This window comes from Sciurus carolinensis, chromosome 14 (assembly GCF_902686445.1).
Source record: "Sciurus carolinensis chromosome 14, mSciCar1.2, whole genome shotgun sequence".
Lineage (NCBI taxonomy): Eukaryota > Metazoa > Chordata > Mammalia > Rodentia > Sciuridae > Sciurus > Sciurus carolinensis.
Window position 1 is genome coordinate 48909021 of NC_062226.1, and position 20217 is coordinate 48929237.

Here is a 20217-nt window from a genome sequence, read left to right on the forward strand (position 1 = left end):
GCTTTGCTGCCTACTGGCCATGCTGATGCCCTCTCTGTCACTTTGGAACCTGGACCATTTCCTTATGTTTTGGATATTTGGAAGAGAAAGTGAAATCATGCAGCTATTTACTGCTAACCTTACCTCTCCAGATTTCAGTTTTCCCATCTACAACATGACCTATCTACTTCCGATGTTAGATTTAGAAATATTTCATGTGATGTACTACAGCAAAGCTTAAAACTTACTATGCATTTCACGAACAATAGTGATAACAGTAATAATAATGGTCATAATTGTAAATTAGGAGTAAACAATACCACTTTATGAAACAATCACTAACTCAAATAGTTTTTTTTCTTTATTGCAAAATATATTTTGATCCAATGGACTATACAGTAGCCAGAAATTTTTTAATCTTATTTGTAATCTTTACAAATAGATGACAAGGTGATCAGCATTTTCCAGATGAGGGAATGGAGGCATAGGACTAAAGAATTCACCCAAGGCTAAGTAGTTGTAGTGTCTTAAGCCTCTTGAGCAGAGTCTGCCTGACCCCAGAGCCCATGCTCTTGCTCCGGCAGACTGTTTCCCTCACTGAGATACATGCCTTCTCTTTAGTACTAGAGAAGTAGACAGAAGGCTTCTGCTGTTGGAAGGGTCAGTCTGAAGTGAGTTTTCACAGACTTTTCATGATTCTACATCACACAATGAATCCACAATCTTTCCCTTCCTGAAGACACCCTTGTCGTGACCATGTTGAAGTCAGTGTTGGTCTTTGGGTTGTTTCTGTCTCCATTTCTTACTCTTGTTTCTGCCTCCTTTGTCTCTGTTCCAAGATCCTCAGGGTACTTAGGTAAAATACTGGATGGACTCAAAGTTCCCCTCCAGAAACAAAAAACAGAGCTCCCCCAAATACTCTGTCCTCTTAAAAGAACTACTTTCCTTCCCCCATTAAAACTCTCATAAACCCAGAGTCTTGCCAGTCCACCAGCCATGAGAAAGGGAAGCAATTTAATGAAACTAGTTCTCCCTCAAGAACTACTAAGTGACAATGCATCTAAAAGTACTCATTTCACTTTGAAAGAAAATATTTATTTAGCTTCAGTAGGCTACTCATTGGTTAATGTCAAAGTCTTGTTTCATTTTTAAGTAAAAGATATCAAGCAATATAAAAGACAGATTTGATCTTAGTGTCATTCTTCTAGGTTTAATAACTTCACCTACAAATAAAAAGTTTATAACACCTTCCCCGCCTTCTAATTTGATCACTTTCTCAGTAATCCCCAGCACTCGCTCTTTCAATCCCCACTTGGGCAAAACCAAAGAGCAAGAATCAACACAGTGCATCTCTTTTGACAGAAGACAAAAGCTTTTTCTCAACCACGCTTTAGTCAATACATTCCCCTATTGTATATCTTATCTTTCTAATTTTTTTTTTATAATTTTGGAAAGAATATATGCACATGATAAAAACAATTTTTAATCTATAAGACAGTATGCAATAAAAGGTTTTCTCACCTATAACAGAACTTGTTTCATTCTCTAAAGGCAACTACTATTCACATTTTTCTTATTTTAATCTTCCAGATACTTTAGCATGAACATGCATATAGATACATATTTTTTTCCGAATTTTCTTGGGATAAGGGACAAAAGAGAAATTTGTATAGTCTTTTACCTGGTCTTTTCATTTAACAGTATATCTTACAGATCTTAGCAGATCTGCATATATATTCTATTTTATTCTTTCAAACGCAGTTCATTATTTCTTCAGATAAACATAATTTATTCAACAATTTCCTTCCTGATGGACATTTGGTTTGTTTTTACTATTTTCTTATTATAATACTGCCATAACATAATTTTGCATTTATGTTTATGCATATTTGAAAGCATATCTATAAAACAAAAGCTCAATTCATATTTATTGAACAAAATAAAAAATGCATTTTGAATTTTTATACTCTCTACTTATTCTGCAAAATGTTTAACCAATTTCCATTTCCTCCAATACTGTATAAACGTGGCTGCCTCTGCATACATTCATCAACACAATATTTACCATCTATCTTCCTTATTTCTGGGTGTGGCTGCTTTTGAACTGTTAGTCATGTGTTCAGTATAAGGGGGTGACAGTAGGTAGTGACCATAAACTCAGAATGAAGTGGTAGCATAAGGAGTGTTACACACAAGTTGGGATTTGAAGTAGATTTGGATAATTTTAATTTTATAAATATTTTAGTAATAAAATATTTAAACACATCCTTAAAATAGCATCTTGGAAGGTCATTATCTCTTCTAAGACTACTACTAATATTCCAAATGTCTCTGCGGCTCTTCTTTGAGTGTAGTCTTTGGAGTCACCTGTCCACTCTTTTTCTACTTCTGTAGTGGTAATACTATCTTTTAAGAATGGATTTGGTTTTTCTGATAGCCAAAGGCATTCACTGCCAAATCATCTAGCAAATAAAATTAGTTATCAAGCTAGACGAAATGTGTTCGGTTAATAATGAATTGTTTTCTAAAATAATCTGTGTATATGAGAGAAAGACAGAGAAACTGGGTCTGAGGATATTTCTAGTGAAAAATTTCATACTAGCATTTGTGAAAAGTTTCCCAAGGTCACAGCTCTGAAGGACAATTCCCATTTGGATGTAGACATTGTGGTATGTTTGCTTTAAAAGATTGATTATTTTATAGCTACAACTCATAAAACCTGTGGTTGTAAAACACCTAACTCTCTCTTGGAGGCAGACCATTCTGTTGTGTAAATAATGGTGTCAGATTCTAACTTAGCTAAGACGACTTCTGACCCTAACATGGCTATATTCCACTCTGCCCAAGTACAGACCACTTCTAGTCACACATAATAAATATACTTCTGTCTGACCTAGAAAAATAAAAGAGAAAATTTAGATTGTTAAGTGATGAGAAATTGCTGAAACATAAAAATATTTCAGAAGACAAAAATAAGCATATTTGGGGACATTTTTGTTTGTTGTAAAGGGTTTTGAAAGTAGAAAGAGAAGGAGAAAGAGGCACAAAGAGGAGAAAATCTATCTTGATCCTCCATCTGCTGCTTGCCGGAATGACCACACCCTGGCTTCTTATTCTCCAATAGCTATATTTCTGTCACAATTTGGGTCCAACTGACTTAACTGTCCTCTTTGTCACTTTTCAGTGACACTCCCCAAATAGGCTGTTCACTCTTCTAGAAGTTCCTAATCTCTTATAACTCTGTATTCTACACCTACTACCTCCACATGTTGTCTGCTCATTTTTCTCTTAATCCCTTAAAATGTGGGATTGTGGTTTCCCAACAAAAGACAAGGCTTTAAGTCAGACAGAGATGGATTCAAATCTTGGCTTTTAGTCATGACCTCAAAAAATAAAATTAAGCTTCCTAAGCTTTTCCAAATTAAAAAAAAATCACTGTTTAAGTTCTAAATTAAGTAATATATGCTCATGAAAATCTGAAAAATAAAGGTTTAATAAGACAAGTGTTTATCTGTTTGTTATATTTGTATATGCAGATGATATATATGTTTTGTGAATTAATACAATATTTATTGTTCTGCATTTTTAAAATTTCCCTTTACATCATTTCCAGTAAATAATTATCCAGCCTCTGCTTATACCTCTGTCCATGTGACTAAGAGCTAGATATTGTAGACATGGTTTTTTCCACTGCTATCATGGACTGTCATTATAGTTGATTTGGGAAAGTTCTTCTCCATTTGGGTTTTAGATCTTCCTCACCCTACTTGCCCCCATTTGTACTATTTATGTCCTGAAGAACAACAAAGATACATCTATTTCTGTCACCACATAATAGCCCCTAAAATATTAAAAGTAGGCATTCATATCTCTCTGATTCTTTTCTTCTTCAAGCTAAACAGTCTCCATTGTCTAGTTCGTTGATTTGCTTTTGTTTTTCTTTATTCGCTTTCTTATTCATCATGATTTCTGGGTCGGTGGCCACCCTGGCAGCAGCACCTGCTGACTCAGGCCTTTCTCACTCTCACCTCCTCAGCACAAATCCATCTCTTTCCCCAGCTGCTCCTGGACTGTTACTCTGTTGTCATTTTTCTCATCAGCTTGACTACGAAAGAAATATCTCATCCAGCTTTCTGAACAATCTCTACTCTCCTGTCCTCTGCCCCTGCCGTCATTGATCCCCTAGAAGAGTACCTCAAAACTATCCCCAGATTGGTTTTGTTGACTTTAGAATCATTAGTTTATGAAATCAATACATTTAATGTTCATTGTTCCAATCTTTAAAAACATTCTCAAAGGTTAAGAAATTAATCAAGAAGTATTGCAAAGTGAAAAAAAAAGTTACTATAACATTTAAACAAAAGAACTGCATTAATTGTCTGAATCCAGTTTCATTTTTTAAATGTGTCTGCATACAGAACAGTTGTTAAAGTCACTACTCTGGGATCAGACTACTTAGATTAAATCCCAGTCACTTAATAATGGTGTGACTTCTTGCTTTTGTTTCTTCATGTGTAAGATGAGGATAACACTAACCACCTGATAAGGATTATGTGAGTTAATACAAATACATGTAAAATGCCTACATCAGCACCTGGCACTACGTAAGTGCCATGTGTTTGCTTCAGTGGTGATGATGATGATCATGATGAGGACTATGACGACCATGATAATAGCAACAACAATCACAACAATACAAGACAAAATACTAGCAGAATATACACCAACACATCATTGCAGGGTAATTTTAATTTTTCTCCATTTGGCTTATCCACATGTCTACCTTTCTTGGAGGGAGTGTAATATTTTTGAAACTTAAAAATAATAACAAGATCATTTCTTTGAAAAGCAAGGGATTGAGAGGTATAGATATATTCCAGTGTGGTTCTGCATGAACATTGATCTATGTGCTTGGGCAAATCACTTTTTGTCTTTCCAGGTTGCAATTTTGTAGCCTCTAAAATGAGAAAGGAAGGCATGCATCCTGACAATAGTGATGGTAATACTGCTTAATCCTCAAGCCCTTGACACACTCTAAGTACTCCATATACCATAACTCATCAGACACATTCCTTATTTCCTGTGTTCTCAGCAGACCTTGAGTTGCTGGTACAGATGACCACGGTGCTACAAAGTATAAAGACTGACTCTGGTCCCAGCTCCATTCGAAGAAAACTTCAAAGTCCTCAGTAGCTTATGAGTAGCTTGTGCCTCCTGGAAAGTCTAACTTGCTTTCTGTAAAACAGTTTAGACCTGCCTGTAAAACTGGCCTCCCAAACCATCCTGAGAGAAGGGAAGGAAGAGATGGGGAAGGAATAAAACAAAGGCATTTCTATTTATGAAGCCTCTGCAATGTAGATTGTTATAATGTAAATCTCACTGACTCCTCACAGCAAACTAAGTGCCCATGTTTCAGAGATGGTTTTCTAATAAAAAAATATCAGTGCCCAAGATCACACAGCTACTAAGTTCAAACCAGGAATGAAAGTCTGGCTAACCCTGAAGCTCAAGTTCCAGTCTTCCTCATTGAGATTTAATATCCACTGGGATTGGAATATTGGTTATTGGTTTAACTTCACTACTAAACTTCAAGCCCTCTGAAGAGCTTTACCTGATGTTACCAAGAACATGATGTGGGAAAAGAATTTATTTTATTACGAACAACTAGCCTATAGATGGCGGTATCTTTTAATCATGACTGACTCAGGCTGGCACACGTGAAAGCTTTAATCCAAGTCTACCTGGTGAGTGACTGAAGCAGCTGTTAAGCAGTGCTAATTCTTCAGTATCTACAGTACAACAGAGAACAAACACATCTGAAGCATGGTCATTGTTCCAGGTAATACATTTTGGCAGTGAATAAGCATATGACCCTTTTTTTCTCCTTGTTCTTCCTCATTTATTTTCCACCAACATACTCTGTACTTCCCTGATTTGATGGATTATAGCCCTGAGGGCATGTGAGAGAAAAGTCAGCATAATAGACACTGCTAAAAAGTCTTAGCCGGTCAACCAGAACTCACTTGCCTCTCCAAAGAAAATAGCACAAAAATGGGGGAAAAATAAAGCTACAGTCTTGGAATCCAGGAGCTCTTATTATGTTTGAACAACTCTGCTAAATTAGAATATTGAGCCCTGAATAATAAAAATCATTATTACATGTTAATTAATTGCATCTCCATTACCTTCATCATCATCTTAATAGATACTTTATGGCAGGCATGGTATATAATGTATTATTACAACTGGGTCTCACAATAATCTTAAGAAATAGTCACAGTTATCATACTCATACATACATATCTATACTCATATAAACCCATATAACAAGGAAATTTAGGCATAGGATTATTATGTAACTTCCCCAATGTCACAGAATAAAAACAAGAAAATGGTGTCATAAGAATTCTTATCCCAGTGGTTTGACTCCAACACTGACACTTTCTCAAGGTAAGTTTCTGATTGCCTCTGAAAAATGGTGAGAGAGGCAGGTATGTACCACTAAACAAGATGTGTTTAATTGTTATCATGGATTCCCCAATCCATTTAAACAATCCTATATCAAACAGTTGATGTGATGAAATGAACCCTGTGATTGGTGATCACACATATGAATTTCAGCAACAGTCACTCATTGTTGGATCACAGGCCACACTTGAGCTGGAACTGCACTGAGTTAATTTATGAGGCATATACTTAAAGGATAAGTTTTGCTCTTATTATTACTTGTTCTCCAAGTCTTTTTGAGATAAATAACCATTAAAAAGCACTGGTAAGAAGAAATTCAGCCTATGAAATGACTGTCACTGATTTCAGAGGTTATAGTGCACAAACCTTCCCTCTTAACTCCATGGAGGTCCTTCTTGTTCCAGAAAGTTCCCACTTCCCAAAGCCAAGGACTGATAAGAAATGAAGACAGAAAGGCATGCACCTTGTTGTCTCAAGTGGCTTATTGACATCTCTGAGATTTTTCAGACTGGGTGACACCCATTTACCTGGTTATGCCCTTCATAGCAATAATTTTTTGGGTACTTTCTCCCTCTAGAGGAGTGGAGTAGGGTGGGTCAGGGAACCTGCCATAATAGGAGATTCTTTCCTCCTCTGTCTCTTCATTCCCACTTTCAGTATAGCTCTATGGTGTCACTTAAGGGGTGACCCATTCCTGGAGCTAATCGAAGGTAACTCTATGGTGCAACTGAAAGGTAACTGGGGAGAGCAGCTCACGACAGCGGGAAGCTGGGATGGACAGCCCACCCTGGGCTGCTCTCCTCTATGTTACACATACCTGCAGGGAGGTATGCATGGGATGATCCCAAGAGGCACAGCTCTAGGGGTCAGAAGGTCAGGATCCAAGCACTCGTCTCTGGGGTCATAGGCAAGCTACCATCTGTGTTGAGTCTCCAGTTGCCTCCAAGATGGTTGGAGGAACTGATGAGATCTCACACAGGCAGGCCTGCTGTGGCCCAGCTCTGGAGCCTGTGTGGAAGGCTGGTTGTGAGTTTATTTCTCTGAGGTTTGATCTTGCCTCTCTAACCAGGAGTTGGGGCTTGATCTTTGAACCTCTTCCCAGGCCAGGAGAGGTTAAAAATCTGATAGTGCTGTGGGTGTGACCCCAGTCAGCCTTTTTAATAAACAGTCCTTCCTGTTTCTCCACAGTGACAAAGGAGGAGGGAAGCAAGGTCGGAGGGAGTGGCAGGGGCCACACCAGTTGTAGAACTGGGCAGGGACGGCAGAGCTGGATGGACCTGAGTCAGTCCCTGCTTTTTTCCTATTTTAATGATTCGCTTGTGGAGGCAAATCAGTCTGAGATGTGTGAACTCTTCCCTATCTCCCGGCTTGAACTTCCTAATGGGTTGATGCCTTGGTGTTTGTTTTCCCTGTTACCCTTCTCTTCCCTTGGAAACACGGTATCAGTCTTCCACTTCAGGGTGAAGATTCCCCCCTCATTTAAATTCTCCTGAAGAAGGAATTCTCATATCAAAGTAACACTGTGCTGATGTTCTTAACTATGGAAGCTTTTAAATGGCCACATTAAAGCCTTGTTCATACTTCTAAAATGTGTCCCTGTGTTTTTTGGACTCAAGTAGATTGAATTATAAATACACAAAATTTCTTAATATATAATATACAATGAAGTCTGAGCTCTATGGAAATCAAGCTCTCTATGTGCTTAGCAGGCACAAGGCCCTGGGCTCAAAATCCAGCACTGATAAAGATTAAAAAAAAAAAAAAAAGGGAAATCAAGCTCTGGATATGTGAATTTTCTATGTGTCTTGTTTTTTTTTTTTTTTTTTCTCTAATCCCACAGTGCTGGGGATTTGAACCCTGGCCCTTGGGCATGCTAGGCAAGCACCCTACAAGATGGGCTATATCGTCAGCACTTTTATGTGTCTTAAATGATTGATCTTTTTTCTTCTCTTCTTCCTGATTGTCATGTTCTGAGCTGTTTTCCTTCACCACACCCTTCCGCACTGATGTTCTGCCTCACCTTAGGCCCAGAACAAGCCATTTGTGGACTTAGACCTAGGAAAGTTTGAGCCCCAAATAAACTTTTTCTCCCCAAGAAAAAAATCAATCATTTTAAAACTTAAAATGCTCAAGGTATTTTTTAATTATTTTAAATGGAATTCTTTTTGTATATATAACATACATAACATTTTCTTCAAAATAAAGTGTAGCCTTTTGTTCATTATTAAAAGACATTATCCTTACATCATTCAATACTCCCAGTCCCCATTTGGTCCTCCTCCCATATTTAAGTGAGGTCAGTTTTATTTGATTTTTTTTCCCATGTCCTACTTAATCTCCATGCATAGCCATAGCCATAATATAATTTTTAGCCAAGTTATTCAGGAAGAATTGGTTTTACTATTTGCCTAATTCTGGACAGTTTTGACATTCTCCAGTTACTTCTCTGTCATTAGCTTAGTAACCAAACTTCTTTCCCCAGCCACAGAGCCATGTCTGGCCTCTCTGCTGCCTGTAACTCCAGTCTCCCCCTCACTCACTGTGGTCCCTCACTGGCGTTGTCTGTGCTTCCAGTGGGCCAAGTTGTCCTGCATTCTTTGCACTTGCTGTTGCTACTTCTCTCACTTCCATCAATTGACTCCTCTCCTCATTTAAGCCTCAGGATAATGTCACCGCCTCAGAGGCAACCTCTGTTTTCATACCAAACAGGCTGGAAAGATTTTCTGCTCCATTTGAAGTCTAACAATTACATTACCATCTGAATGTTCTTGTTTTATTTTCTTATTTGCTAACTTTTGTGAACATTCATTTTTCGTCAGATCTGTACTCTCCATGAGACAGAAAGGCTTTATCACTTCAGAGCTGTATCATGGTTTCCAGAACCGTGCTGAGTACATAGGAGACATTCAATAAATACTTGCTGAAGGAATAATCTTGCCTCATCTTTACTCTTAAAGTTCTTCTCCCCATCAAAAGGAGTTCTGGCTGCCTTAGGACTTTTTACACACTGGGTAATCCAGCCTGAATTATGAATTACCATGATATCCTCAGATGGTTTTCAAAACAGTAAGAAGTTCATAGTGTCCAATGTCATTTGATCCAGTTTTGGAAAGAGACAAAAGAGGAAAGAGAATGTTGAGTACTTGCTAATTCCTTGTTCAGTTCTTTTCAAACTTTTCCAATAAGATATAACTAATAGCTGAAAAATAGTGAATAATAATTCTTAGTGGGGGATCTGAGGTAGCCCCCCACCGCCAAAGGACAAAATCTTTGAAGTCCTATGATTTACTTTTAAAATTCAAATGAATGTTGAATACTAGTCCATTATATATCTGGGTTTGATTTAATAGGAAAGAAATTTACCCTGAAACTGTTGGAGAAAAAAATGTGCCCTCCAAGAAGATGTGCCCTGTTTACCCTGGAAAACCACCAAGAATCCCCAAGAATATGTGGTCCAAGCAAGATAGTCATCTAGAACTGATTCTAGAGAAATCTTAAAGGGAACACAGCCCTTCCCACCCCTTCCGTCTGCCCATTTGCCCTCATCTTCACCCCAAGGAGGAAAAGCTCTGGAACAATTCCACATGAAGGGGGTGTGAAGTTTTGAGAAAGGGAGAAAGCTAAAATTCTATCCTTTCAGACTTCTCTTTTGAATCACTTCACTGCTCTCTTCCCCCTGCTCCATGTTCTTGATGAGAAAGAGATGTAAGTCTCCCTCACTCTTGAGAGGAGAGACCCCAGACTGACCAACATCCCCACCTTCTCAGGACCATCCTAGTTTTTGCACATACACAGATATAAGTGTCAATAATGGCCTCTTTTCATTGTACAATCTATGATCACTTCTCCACCCTTCTTCCCTTTAAAAGGACAAACAGGACTCAAACTGAAGAAGTCAGAGACACCATGATAAATATCACCTTCTAGCTTAACTTCAAGCCACCTAAGAAAAGGAGTCCTTGTGACTCAGATCAGTGGTTGTCCAATTTATCCATTAAAGAGGTCACAGAAGTATTTGTACTCAAACTTTGATGCATCCTAATGAGGTTTCCTGATGTATTTCTACAGTCTGGAATCTGTAATCACAACTTACTATTGATAGAAGGGTAGTATCCCAGTATTTTACATATATTGCAAAATATATAAGATCAGGCATCTTGCATATATTTCAAAAATGTTTACACTGAGAAGACTGAAAAGGCTTCAGAATGGTAATGATGAATTAGGTTAACTAAATACCATCAGGGAAATTAATAAAATTATTTAAAAATATAGTATGCAGCCAGGGATGCAGCATAAATTTGAATAATTAGCCCTTCCAATAAACTGGCACTTAAAGGCATGAAAGAGAAGACTACTATCTCATAAATGATCTGGTAGTCTTTATGGCAGCCACTTCAGGGAGTGTAGTAAACTGATGGTCACCGCTGCTTCTTCTTGGAATTTATCAGTGTTGGTCTGAGGCCACGTTTTTGTGGCTGCTCCCAGTCAATGACCAAGGACAACCAGAATGCCAAGGCAGGCCCATTCCTACAAGATGCAGGACTCTCCTGACTGACCAACTTGGCTTAAGTTGGTCAACTCTGCCAAAAGTTTCTTCTAATGGAAACCTTAAGGCCTGCCTTCTCTCCCTCCTTCACAGGGCTCAGGTCTGCATGGTGGTCTGATGGACTACCCAGCCTAATCCTATTCCTTCTGTAATTTCTCCCACAAAGTTTTCTTCAACAAATCTCTCATATAACTCTTCCCATCTTGTTATCTGCCTCACAAAGATTCTGAACTTACACAGTGGTCGAATTGAATATATATTTAGGAGATAGGAAGAATTAGGCCATTTAATGATTTAAGATAATTTGGTCCAAGATGAAGAGGGAGATTCTGGTAATCACAAAAGAAGTTTGACCCAGATATGAGGAAACTTGGTGAGAATAACTAGGTCATGTCAGAAGTGGTTATGATAGTGGGGGTGAAGGTGAGAGTATTATGTCTAAAATTACTCCTTTGTATATCTGATGCTCCACTAATTTCCAAGGCCAATTAGAGAATCCAAAGATATTCCAATGTTTTTGGCAACATTAATAATACAGTTGATATATACACTCTGGATCTTTTTTAAAGGACTCTATATTTTTATTTAGATTCTATAGAGTCCTGTTGAGAAGACTCTATAAACTTTAGTTTTAGGGGTATGTGGCTTGCAGTTTTTTAGGTTTCTTATTATAAAGTTTTTACATAACTAGAAAAGTTAAAAGAGTACATTTGTATCAGATATTAAATTTTTCAGCCAATGGTAACATGCTTCTTATAAAGACAATAACATATTTTTATATTCCTTCAACATCCTCAAGTATGTGAAACTCCGTCTCCCCAAATGAGAAACAGTAATGTTCTTACAGCTGAATTGAAAAAAAATGTTGACATATTATTACACTTGAAATTAACACAAACCCTGTGAAGTAAAGGAGGCAGATAGCATTAACACTCACTTTTACTAGTGATGAAACTGAGGTCCGGGGAGTTAGATGGTAAGTGGGTGAAACCTGGAACCAAACTGTGGCAGGCAGGATTTGTAGGAATGGCCCCAGGGTTCCACACCCTAATCCCTGATATGTGATGGGACCTGGCTGAGCTCTACGTGGGCTCTGTTACACAGCAAGTTGACCTATTCAGATGAAAGTCTTCCAGTCACATAAGCAGTTAAAAGCCTTTTCTGCTCATGGCAAAAGAGCAAAGGAGACACAGTCAGAGAAAATGTGGCAGAAAGCGATGTCAGAGAGTTTGAAAACACAAGAAAGATCTGATGGGTCATTGCTGTCTTAGAAACACAGGGGCCACGTAAAACCATTGGAAGGAAATGAATGCTGCCAACAACCTCAGAGCGTCCAAGGGGAGCCAAGCTCCTGGTCATAACTACAGCTCCTGCCCAAAGTTTGACCTCGTGAGACTCTAGAGAACCCAGCTGAGCCACACTGCCCAGACTTCTGAACTGCAGAAAGTATGAGATGACAAATGGACATTGTTTTTAGCCAAGACACACATGGCTGTTACACAGCAACAGAAAACGAATACACCAGTTTTCTGGTTCTATCACTATTTTCACCACAGCCCCTTAAACTTAACAATGCTAACAGAAATAAACCCAGTAAACTGAAAAAGTACAGTACTTACCTTCTAGCTTTGCTAGTCCAATTCTGAGTAGAATTTTAACTTTCTTACAGTGATTTATTTAGGCCTTACCTTTGGTTCTTTGTGTTCTCTGTATTATATTTGTGTTTTGGTTCTTTGTATTCTCTGCTCTTTGTGTTCTTTGGTTCTGAGTCTGTGGGCTTGATCTCAATTTCCAAAAGGCCAGAGCTCTCCTTTTCTCACACTGGTTGCTTATTTGAAAACGTTTCAGGTAAATTATAAATATAATGATTTGAGAAAAAGTATTATGAGATTAATTTTGTTGTAATAGTTCAGGAACATTTTTAAAGCCCTTTTGATAATATACTGACAATATCATGGGATTTATTTGAGCAATCTAGTGAAGAGTTCCTATTTTACCTGTCCATTCTACCTCCTTCTGTAAAATGCACCCCTTTTCTTTTGAGAATGTGATTTCCCCAGTCGATTCAATATTCAAGATATCTTGCAATCTGACATAACTTGCCTATGAACATATATAAATATACAACAGTGAATCTCACCATCATGTACATCTATAAGAAATTAATTACAAAAATAGCTAGAGGTAAATGGCAGAAAAATTAGTAGAGAGAAGGGAACTGGGGGTCGGAGGAGGGATGGGAAGGAGAGGTACTGGGGACTAAATTAGAACAAGATTTATTTATTCCATGCTTTTATAATTATGTCCTTAAGGATCCTACTGTCATTTATAACTAAAAAAAAGTCTTAAAAATTAAAAAAATAAAACTAATAAAAGACCAAAAGAAGATATTTTCCACGAAAATCTCCATAGACTCCCATCATACCCAGAAAATATTAAATCTAAATAATCTCATATCCAGAGATTGGCAATATCTCCAAACTTCAGCAATTTGACTCTTCTGGTGGTTTTTAACTTTTCACCAGAGAAAGCATAAATTAGTTCGTCATGTGTGGAAGACAATGTCATAGGATGTAGAACTTGGGCAGGGTTGGCAACAACGTTTTGTGCCATATGCAAGGAGCCAATCTACAGTGAAAGAGAAGGGAGCCATCCCAGGGGGAAACGCAGGAGCAAGAGCTGGGAAGAGGCCCCCAAGGGGGTCCGGATCCTTGTTTCAGTTGTTCTGAAGTCCAGCTGCATCCCTATCCTTTCTGAGGCTCAATAGTTCAGCCCTTCCTGGCATTCTATGAACCTGCAGTTTTCTCCTTTTACCTAGGCCAGTTCAAAATGAGTTTCAGTCACTTAAATCCAGCAGAGTTGTGACTCATAAAACAGAGAAATTTTATTTTGTTTTCCTTCGAAAATGTCATTATATGGTGGGAAAAACTTCTGGCCAAGAAACTCATCCAAGTTTATCCAGGACACTGGTGATTCAGAGGGGCTTCCATTTTTATTCTTTTTAAGTCAAAAGCAGGGATTTAACACTGATTGCCACACTCCTGGTGTGGCTCTTGCTTACTACACTAGCTGCTCCTTCCCAAATGCTTTGTGCAGACACTTGTAAGTTGTTAACGTTATCTTGATGCTAGCACAATAGTTTGTCAGTGGCATAATTTAGGTATTATAATGACTTTTGAATATTTTTAATTGGAACTGAAATGAAATGTCTACAAGTATTACATATTGTTAAAAAGATCTGGCGGACTTTAAAAGAAAACAAGAAAGAAAGAGATCTGTTTCACTGTAAATACAGTTTTCATTTCAATTCATATTCTTAAGGAGAACAATGATATAAATTTATATCAAATATATATTATGGAGGGTAAAAATTTGTAGTTTTCACATTTTATGTCTGGTCACATAAAAAAGAGATACTAATGCCAAGTGTGAACTGTCATGTAATTTTTTAATGTTTCATCACAAAATTTGCTTTGGACAATAAAAAATAGAAAGCATAGGTCAGACAAACTTTTGATGAATCTCTGCTCTTTAGGCAAGTTATTTTATTTCATTTTTTATTTGTTCAAATTAGTTATACATGGGCTGGGACTGTAACTCAGTAGCAGAGAACTTGCTTTGCATGTGTGAGGCACTGGGTTCGATCCTCAGCACCACATTAAAATAAATAAAAATAAAGTTGTCTCCATCTACAACTAAAAATAATTTAAAAAACTCAGTTGACCCTTTTTAAAAAATTAGTTATACATAACAATAGAATGCATTTTGACACATCATACATGAATGGAGTATACATTTTCATTCTTCTGGTTGTACATGATGTACACGGGTCGTATAATCATATATGCACATAGAATAATAATGTCTGATTTATTCTGCTATCATTCCTATTTCCATAACCCCTCCCTTCCCTTCACTCCCCTCTCTCTAATCCATAGTACCTTTGTTCTTCTCTAGTTCCCACTCCCTTATTGTGAATTCACATATCACAGAAAATATTTCGCCTTTGGTTTTTTGGGATTGGCTTATTTCTCTTAGCATGATATTCTCCAACTCCATCCATTTGCCTGCAAATGCCATAATTTTATTCTTCTTTATGGATGAGTAATATTCCATTGTGCATACATACCACAGTTTATTGATCCATTCATCTATTGAAGGGCATCTAGATTGTTCCATAACTTAGCTATTGTGAACTGAGTGGCTATAAACATTGATGTGGCTGCATCACTGTAGTACGCTGATCTCAAGTCTTTTGGGTATTGACCAAAGAGTGCAATAACTGGGTCAAATGGTGGTTCCATTCCAAGTTTTCCAAGGAATCTCCAAACTGTTTTCCAGAATGGTTGCACCAATTTGCCATCCCACTAGCAATGTGTGAGTATACCTTTTCCCCCACATCCTCGCCAACATTTATTGTTGTTTGTATTCTTGATCCTTGCCATTGTGGCTGGAGTGAGGTGATATCTTAGAGTAGTTTTGATTTGCAGTTCTCTAATTACTAGAGATGTTTAACATTTTTTCATGTATTTGTTGATATATGTATATTTGTCTATCTTCTTCTGTGAAGTGTCTTCTCAATTCCTTAGCCCATTTATCTACTGGGTTATTTGTTTTTTGGTATTAAGTTTTTTGAGTTCTTTATATATCCTGGAGATTAGTGCTCTATCTGAAGTGTGTGTGGTAAAGATTTCCTCCCACTCTGTAGGCTCTCTCTTCACAATATTGATTGTTTCCTTTACTGAGAAGAAGCTTTTTAGTTTAAATCCACTTCATGTGTTGATTCTCGATTTTATTTATTCCACTTTAGGAGTCTTGTTAAGGAAATCAGGTATCAATTCAACACGATGAAGATTTGGGCCTGCTTTTTCTTCTATTAGGCACAGGGTCTCTGTTCTAATTTCTAAGTCCTTGATCCACTCTGAGTTGAGTTTTGTGCAGGGTGAGAGATAGGGGTTTAATTTCATTTAAGATTCTACATGTTTAGCAGCAGTTACATATTAAACTGTCAATTAAAGACCCACAATGATGAAGTTATGAGATATAGATATTTAAAATGCCAAAAAGTATATCTTTGTCTGATTATGCCATTGCATCCCAAGGTCTCTTGGAATCAATGTGAACCCCACAGTGTCATTAGAAAACCCAACTTGAAGGTTTTCAGACTATTCTCACCAAAGGCCTAGTACAAGCAAGGACACTTAGATTTTCAGCCACAGCAAAAAACTCAACTTAGTCAAATATCAAGCACCTCTAGATATCTGCACTGACAAATATGAAGTGTTCAAATGCCTAATATCAGAGAATTAAGACCAGTCTTTAAGGAAAATAATGATCAATTAATTACTCTTCTTAGTAGAGAAAATAACACACAGGACCAAATTCCTACTTCCAGTTATTTTTAAAAGGGCTTATTTATAAATGATAGAAATGTAGAACTTCTACAAAATGCAATTTTTGTAGACATTTAAAAATTTTTTAATTTGTTCTAATTAGTTGTACATGACAGTAGAATGCATTTATATATTTTGATAGCTCTTACATAAATGGAATGTAATCTCTCATTTTTCTGATTATACATATTGTACGATCACTTTGGTCATGCAGTCATATATGCACATGAGGTAATAATATCTGTTTCATTTGACTATCATTCAGAATACTTGACATCACCTCATTCAATTATTTACTTACAGAAGAAGAAGCTAAGGCCCTGGGTCATCACTGACTTCCTGTAGGTCAACAGTGAGTTTGAGGCACAGTCAGCACTAGAACAAAAATCAGGATGGAAGCTGCAGAAAGTGTCTTAGTGTTGATGTTCACCAGACAGAGTAGAAGGAAAGTAGGGGGAGGTAGATGGGAGTGGAAGGAACAGCAAGTGAGATCAGGCATGGAAGATCCAACACTCAGTTTCTGTCAAGGGACCAGAACCACTGTGATGCATTGAAGTTGCCCTCACAGACCACTTTTTGGGGGAACACTTTGAATAAACCCCTTTTGTACCAAATTCCTGGGAAGAATATAGACCCGGGTGATACTGAAGAGAAGATAGCAACCCCATGCTCATGTCCATCACCTACATGTAATACATTTGTTGGACATAAAATACATTACTTGCTCTTACCTAATTCTCTGCTCTTAAATCATGTTTATCCCTAGCCAAACACCAGCGTAATGCTAAGTTTATAAGTATTCCTTCCACAAGTAAAAAATCTACAAATTCTTTAGGGATTAAAAACTCTATACTAGGAATTTGAAGAAAAGTTTTTAAATGAATTCCATTTACCCTGTCCAATCAGGAGAGAGAGATTTATTTGAAAGGAAAATGGACCAACCAGAAGTAACTCTGTACAGACTAATCCCACCAACTCTTAGGACACAAGGACAATTAAATAAAAGTTTATAAAGAATGTTTGCTTACTTCAGGACCTAATCAGTTCAAGCCAGCTGATAGGGAAAGTGGGTCTTATGGCTGAACTCTTGAACCAGGAAAGGATCAGTCCAAAGTTTCTGTCAGGTGACGTGACCTACAAAAGTATTTCCCTTCCTTGGCTTATCTTTATGACTGACAAATGATTGCCTCTTATTTGCTCTATATACTTGGAAACTGTGGTTAAATTGCTGAAGCATTTCCAAGCAAGAGGCTTCCTTCTGAGAAAAAAAAAAAGAAAAATAATCTCCTCACAACAAGGTTTAACTAACAGAAGAGAAATTTAGATGATTAAACTCTGGATTATTTGTTTTGTTGTTGTTTTGTTTTAGGTCTAATATCAAATGGTTTTGGACCCTCTTTAACAAGGGAAAAAAAAAAGAATTCCAAATAAAACCCGTGTCTTCTCTAACTTTTATAATCTAATTTGTTGCTGTGCCACAGTATTTGTAGTAGCCCATGACAAGAAAGTATGACCTCATCAGTTATTCACTCATTGCCATTCACCTATTGAGTGAGCTTCTTTGGAAATGTCTGATTAAATATAATCAATTGATGAATTTCTAAATCATAAATCTGCTGTTTCTCCTTCCCCCTTTGTATATGAAAAAGTTGGGCTGTAATTGAGGTTTAGCAGATGATTTCTCTAAAGGAATGATTCAGTGTGCAAAGCCAAGTTTAACACCCCCGCTGATGAAGGGAGGTTAAATTTGGGGTGTTCGAGCAGGACTGTAACCAGACTGACTAAGTAAGTGTACCTGGCTACAACTAGCTTATAATTGCAGAGACTATAACTGCAAAGGAGAGATTCTATAACTGTTGAATGACTAATGTGCATAGACTGAGATGTCAACTATTAAAGTAAAACTCCCTTCTAAACTCAATTATTTTTGGAGATTAAACAGAGCCCACAGGAGAAGCAGTGATTTATTTAAACTGTAGCATCAGAATAAAGTAAAACTGCTTTTCAGAGATCAATCCATATTAAAAGCATATGAGATAAGAGAGGATACATACAAATAAAAAACAGGAAATACATCCATCAGACAAAGTCACAGAAGTTTTTTTTTTTTTTTTTAATCTCATGAATTATACCAGCTAGAGAAAATAATCTAAAAAGAAAATATCAAATCAGAAAAACTAGATATCTGGGGTTATCAGTTGGGTTTTTTGCTCTTTTAGTTAACTTTCCCATTGGCAACTGCTTTGTTTCTCAACTTTGACCTGGCAATAGATCATAGGTCTTCATCAGAGACATGGAATGCCTTACCTGATGGTGCATGTTCCTGCTCTGTCCTTCTCACTAAATAATGTCCTCCTAAATTCACCATGAAACTAACTGATACAGTCAACAAATACCTCATATGGTGATTCCCCCAGGCTGCCTGATGACCAGACCATGGCACCGATCTCTGATGGGATTGGGAGACTGGGATGACTAGTCACTCACCTCCTACAACAACCAGCCGACTGATGTGTAGTTGCAGTGCTGGGTGGAAGAAATTAGAACAGGAGAAAGCAGCTGTAGTTCACCTTCCCAAGGCCCTAATGTGGAAGGCACAACCATCTAGGACACACAATGATCATTGTAATCCCCAGCACAAGGACTGGGGGTGTGGGAAAGGAAGTTCTGCATGGAATTTAAAAGTTAGAATTGCAAGGTGAGAGATCTGAGAGCTTCAAGTGGGGAGGGTTTCCAGCATTTCAGAGGAGTCTGCTTTGTTTGTTTTTAGTCTAGACTGAGAGTGCAAAGGCTTAGGAAATATGCTTCAGGCTAGAAGACACCCTGGGGTTGTTTTTTTCATCCACTTAGAGCCCTGGGTAATAATGCACATGTCAGTGTCAAAGTTGACTAATGGCTACAGATGTTGTCTCTCTCTCCACACCTAGTAGGAATCAAGGATGACTGCCACTACTTTCCTAGACCCCCTTCACCTCCTCCGCAGTACTGATTGCTTCAATAATTCAGATATTGCTGTATCTCTCATCTTCTGTATTTCCTGCTGTCAGTCTCTGATTCACATGCCATATTGCTTTCTAAAGGACCAGGTTGACCACAGGAATTCCCTATGCAAACTTTTTAATGGCTTCTGATAGTTTTCAGTTTCAAATGCAGACTCTTCATTCATCCCTTGAAAATCCCCTAGTTTGGTTCCTTAGCTTGGCCATTGTGAATTGAACTGCTATAAACATTGATGTGGCTGTGTCACTGATTTTAAGTTCTTTGGGTATAGACTGAGCAGTAGAATAACTGGACCAAATGATAGTTCCATTCCAAGTTTTCTAAGGAATCTCCATACTGTTTTCCATAGTGTTTGCAACAATTTTCAGTCCAACCAGCAATGTAAGAGAATACTCAACCATAAAGAAAAATGAAATTATGGCATCTGCTGGTAAATGGATGGAACTGGAAAATATCATGCTAAGTGAAATAGCCAAATCCCTAAAAAAACAAAGGCTGAATGTTTTCTCTGATGTGTGGATGCTAACCCCAAACAAGGGAGTGTGGGGAGTGGAAGAACAGAAGTCCATTGGATTAGACAAAGGGGAACAAAGGGGGGAGGTGAATAGGAAGAAAGTAGAAATAATCAGACATAACTTTCCTAGCCTTCTCTTTGAATACACAAACAGAGTAACTCCACATCATGTACAACTATAAGAATAGGCTCCTAATTAGAATAAGTTACACTCCATATATGTATAAAATGCCAAAATACTTTCCACAGACACATAAAACTAAAAAGAACAAATAAATTTTTTTTAAGTGAAAACTAGGGCTGGATATAGCTCA

The 20217-nt window shown here is 37.6% G+C and overlaps 1 long non-coding RNA gene across 4 annotated transcripts in view; it reads right to left on the reverse strand.

The window, feature by feature from the left end:
- LOC124964292 (uncharacterized) overlaps positions 1-19005 on the reverse strand; it is a 55183-nt gene extending 36178 nt beyond the window's left edge. For 3 of the 4 annotated variants that reach the window (XR_007104917.1, XR_007104914.1, XR_007104915.1), the window contains exons 1-2: positions 18877-19005; positions 16691-16764 (exon numbers count right to left, since the gene is read on the reverse strand). This is a non-coding gene — a long non-coding RNA (uncharacterized LOC124964292). The remainder of the gene's footprint in view (positions 1-16690; positions 16765-18876) is intronic. The other variant, XR_007104916.1, reaches the window with a different exon arrangement.
- Positions 19006-20217: the final 1212 nt, after the last annotated feature.